Consider the following 5,367-nt stretch of genomic DNA (forward strand, 5'->3'; position numbering starts at 1 on the left):
GATTGAATACACAAATGGTTAGTGAGCTCTAGTGCAGTGATAGAATTTGTGTTATCTTCACCATTTTCTGGTGTCTTTGGAAAGAAAGATGTTGCAAAAAAAAGGATAATAATATCAATCATATTGTTACAACCAGTTGATTTATTTTTAAATCCTTTGTGTGATTGGTGACTCAATTAAAATTCATAGGATTTATAGAGTTTTCTTATTTTAAAGTCTTTGTATTGTTTGACATTACCCACAAATCTTAAAATTGCGTAGATATGAGTTTTAGAGTTAATAAAAGTAAGAACTACCACCACACCCATTTTCTCATTTTTGTTCACCCTCAAACCCACCGTCGCAAAATATCACGGGTGCACCCATATATTGGGAAATAATTATCCCAAGACCCTTTTTTTTTAAAAATTTATGTTTTGTTGGATATTTTTTTCCTTTTAATGGCTAAAGTACCGTTTCCTTCCTTATCAAAATGAAGGTTTCTTTTATTTTCTGAAGAACGACCTGTAGTACTAGAAACAAGAATTAAAGAACAATTTTCACAAGATTTCTTCTACACGCCACAAACAAGTGAAATTTCAAGAAGAAATTGCTTGATTCTTCTATTCTTTCTCTGTCACTTTCTGTGATTCGATCAAGAAATTGGTAAGGTTTTTTGGCCTTCTTAATGAATCAGAGACTTGATTCTTGTACTTACATTTTGGATTTTGATTTAAATAGAGAGAATTGGTTCAGAATTATTAAACTGGTATTATAATTTATTTTTTTAGGTTTATCCGAGGTTCTTCTGATGGAATCAACTTCTTATTACTATAAAAAAACCTCGTGTGGATAAAGATTTGGAAACAATAATAAAAAAGGTTTCTCAGTCTGTGGTTAAATTAACCATAAGAGCTACTAGAAGATTTGATATACTCGAAGTTGTTCCAACCGACGGTACCAGATCCGTGGTTGATGAAAAACGTGGGATTATCCTCACGAATCGCCATGTTGCACAAACTGGTACTGTATAATTTTAATTCCCGAAATATTTTCTTATCTTGATTTTATTACCTCAAATTTGTATTTGTTGTATTTGCAGGACCTTGTTTTGTTGATGCTGAATTTAGTAATGGGAAATTAGTTCTGGTGCTATGTATATATGTAGATCCGGTAAATTATTTTTTTTCTTTTTTGATACTGGGTTTAGTAATGGGAAACTAGTTCTAGTGTTACCTTTCCGTTGCAGTACTGTTTTGGAGATAATCAACCTCTAATCTCGCACTAGGCATACCGAGGCTCAGTTGATGTAATCAAGCAAAAATACACTGTTTCCATGAGTGTTAGCCTCTGTTAAGGTCGGCATAGCTAATATGATTGGTGTCTTTAATTTCACTAATTAATTTTGTTAATTGTGGCTGGGAGTTTATTATGAACAGTTCTGGTACTTTGTATTTACAACAAATGGGATTTGAGAAACTTGCTAGTACTTTTGTATTCAAGAACTAAAATCCGGCAAGATGGGATTTAAGCAAGAAATGCTTGCTCTACAGAATTGTATGAAGTATGAAGGACAGGCTTCCTGACTCAAGGTATCTTTATTAGAAGTGGAAGCCAAGAGAGTGTGATGTACTGAGATTAATCCGAAGAAGCATCTGTGATTGATGAGAGATAAGTGTTGGGAATTTATTGGTGATTTGATTAGTGGTAACCATGTCCAATTATTTCTTTGGATCCTATGAATTGAACTCATGTGAAATGAAATGAAGATATAGAAGTTGGAACTGAATGAATGAATTGTAGGATCAGAATCTCGCAACAATAATATCTTAGCGAAATTATCAACAACACAACAACGTCGCAGAACAATTTCAGAAATGATATAATAAACGACGACAACTAAAATCATGAGAAAGATGTGATGGTCCTACGAAAATTAGAGAGTTTGCGAGATTAAGATTTGTAAGGTTGCGAGAATGTCGCAAGTCATATTCGAAAATAAAGGACAAATTAGCTGTCATCCACTATGTATTTCCCTATAAATAGTCGTTCAGTTGTAAAGGAAGGAGAGAGATCTTTTTTTAGTAAGAAACAAGTAAATAGGAGAGAGAAAGTCTAGAGCAGAGGTCATTCTTGATTCCTTTATCTTTTCTTGTAAGAATATTCAAAGATTTATCAATAAAATTAAGAGTGTAAATCTAAAAATGAGTTGAGTAATAATGAAATCATATGAGGGGTGTAGTGTAGGATTTCCTGCAACTACATAATGGCGCTAGAAACAGGAAATTGAAGATCGAAAGTTGAAAATTGTTGTTGAGAATGTTCAAATCAAGAAAGTGATTAAATAAATCAGTGAACCAGTTAAAAGAAAGATGATTAGAATTAATGAAGATGACAAAAGATTGGAGTGTAATATGATAACAAAAACGATGGTTAATAAATTCCATGAAAATATCAAAGGAAGAATACATAAATGAAATTTTGAAGGAAGGAAGGTTATGGCGGTAGAAAAGACATCACCCTTGAAAGATTGGGAAAAGAAAAAAATTACATTCATGGCGGCAGAAATATCAAAAGAAAATTTGAACCACACATCTCCATTGGTTATTACAGTGCCTATTACGCAAAAAGAGAAGGAGACAACAACAAAATCCACGAGAGAATGGATATTGAACAGAACTTTAATCGATACAGGAAGTTCAATGAATATAATATTTTATCATGCATTCCGGAGAATGAGATTTAAAGATGAAGAAATGTCCAATTCAACATATTTTATTCACGGCTTTGGAAAATCCTCAACAAAACCTAAAGGAGAAATAGTGGTACGAATTCCACTTGGAGAGATCGAAACACACGTAACACTGTGCGTGGTGGATATGGAATCGCCATATAATATGTTATTAGGAAGACCATGTATACATGCGATAAAAGCTGTAGTATCAACGTTGCATCAATGTATTAAATTCCCCACACCAAATGGAATAGGTGAAATCAGAGGAGATGTTGACAATGCGAAATTATGTCATCAAATTGAAGTAAAGCATTATGAAGGACAAGCAAAAAAGAAACAATTTCGCATAAAGTTGGCAAAGGAAGCAAAGAAAGAAGAAGAATTTAGAGTATATATGATAAGGGCAAAAAAAGGCAAAGGAATACCCAGCGAAATTTCAGAAGAAGGAGAAGGACCTGTGAAAACAATAAAAGAACCAACACCAATGGGAGAACCTAAACCCAGTTACACTGCCGCAGAACCAACAAAAGAAATAAACGTTGGGACTATAGAAGAACCTCTAATATTGAGAATTGGAACCAAAATGGATGTGGAAGAAGAAGAAAGAACTGTTAACCTTTGCGAGAATATAAAGATGTTTTCGCAGGAAGCATGGATGAGATACCGGGAATAGATCCATCAATTGCATGCCACAAGTTGGAGATTAACAAAAATGTGAGACCATTTAAACAGAGAATAAGAAAAATTGCAACAACTTACCATTCCCAAATAGAAGAAGAACTACAAAAATGCTTGATGCGGGAATCATAAGAGAAGCTAAATACCCAGAATGGATAGCGAATATGGTCATTGTCCCAAAGAAAAACAAAGGAATCAGGATTTGCATAGATTTCACTGATTTAAACAAAGCTTGCCCCAAAGATAGTTTTCCGTTACCAGATATTCCTCAAATGGTGGAATCCGCAGGGAAATGATAGGGTATCGTCTTTAGATGGGTACAAAGGGTATAACCAAATCCCTCTCGCTGAAGAAGATCAAGAACATACTGCTTTCTTGCCCCTAGAGGTTTATATTGTTACACGAAAATGCCATTTGGTTTGCGAAATGCGGGAGCGACATACCAAAGAATGGTAGAGAAGGTGTTCGCAAAATGGATACACAAAACATTAGAAGTATACGTGGATGACATGTTAGTAAAGAGTAAAGAAGCTAAAGACCATGTACAAGACCTGAGGGAGATTTTTGAACAAATGCGGCAGTATAACATTAAATTGAATCCTGAGAAGTGTACTATTGGAGTTGCATCGGGAAAATTTTTAGGCTACATTGTATCAAAGGAAGGAATACAGGTTGATCCAGAAAAAGTGCAAGCAGTTCGTGACATGCCAACACCAGCAACAATAAAAGATGTACAAGTTGAATGGGCTTCTAGCTTCGCTGGGGAGATTCATTTCGCGATCATCAGACAAATGCAAATATTTTTTCGATATACTCAAGAAGGGTGCGAAATTTAAATGGACTGATGAATGTGAAAAAGCTTTTCAAGGGATCAAAGAACATCTTATGAATACAACTATTTTACAAAAAGCAGAATCAGGAGAAGAATTACTGATCTATCTTGCGACGACGTCGCATGCATTAAGTGCTGTGTTATTGCGAGTAGACGCAGGAGTGGAGAAACCCATTTATTACATTAGCAAAACTTTTAATACTGCCGAGAAGAATTACTCAAAGATTGAGAAGTTAATCTTAGCATTAGTTTATGCATCATTTAAGCTCCGCATATATTTTCAGGCGCATAAGATAAAGGTATTAACAAAAGTACCAATTGAATCAGTGATGAAGAATTCTAAAAGATTAGGAAGAGTGGAGAGATGGAATGCACAAGTAGGCCACTTTGATATTAAATATGAAATTTTGTCTTCACCAAAGTCACAAGTTGTTGCAGATTTCCTGGCAGAATTTCCTTTAGAAGAAGATGAAGCAGTAGAAGAAATGATGGATATAGAAGAAGAACACGGAGATCTAAAAGATTTATTAACAGAACCAAATAGATGGGAGATATTGGTAGATGGATCATCAAATGGAGAAGGAAATGGAGTTGGAATTGTTTTAACTTCTCCAGAATGAATAAAGATGGATTTTTCATTCAGATTGGAATTCCCATCCACTAATAATGAAACGGAATATGAAGTTGTGATACATGCCTTAAATTTCGCAATAGAAATGAAACTAGAAAATTCCAGGATCACTAGTGATTCGCAACTAGTTATTCGCCAAATAAAGGGAGAGTATACTACAAATGAACCACCCTTGAAGAAATACAAGAAGCTCGTTGAAGAATTGTCAGTGAAAATCCCAAAAATAAAATGGAGGCACATTTCAAGAAAGGATAACAGACTCGCAGACGCTTTTGCTTTCATCTCAAGCATGATGACAGATCCAACTGCGAGATGCATAAAAATACAAACACTTCTATCACCATCAATCAATAAAGAAGAAGAAGAAGTGGATGTGATGATAATAGACAATGAAGAAGAAGAACAAAGTAAAAATGTCGCAAACTGGAGAATGGAACTTCATGCATATTTGGCGAAAGGAGAAACACCAAGAAATAGATTAGAAACACACAAGTTAAAAAGCCGCGCAACGAA

General features: G+C 34.6%; 1 long non-coding RNA gene across 1 annotated transcript; it reads left to right on the top strand.

Moving 5' to 3' along the window:
- Positions 1-484: 484 nt before the first annotated feature.
- LOC113332715 lies at positions 485-1,827 on the top strand. The gene is made up of 3 exons (XR_003351677.1): positions 485-645; positions 771-1,002; positions 1,082-1,827. It is a non-coding gene; the product is annotated as an uncharacterized LOC113332715 (long non-coding RNA).
- The last annotated feature ends 3,540 nt before the right edge of the window (positions 1,828-5,367 follow it).

This window comes from Papaver somniferum, unplaced genomic scaffold (assembly GCF_003573695.1).
Source record: "Papaver somniferum cultivar HN1 unplaced genomic scaffold, ASM357369v1 unplaced-scaffold_132, whole genome shotgun sequence".
In the NCBI taxonomy this organism is placed as follows: domain Eukaryota; kingdom Viridiplantae; phylum Streptophyta; class Magnoliopsida; order Ranunculales; family Papaveraceae; genus Papaver; species Papaver somniferum.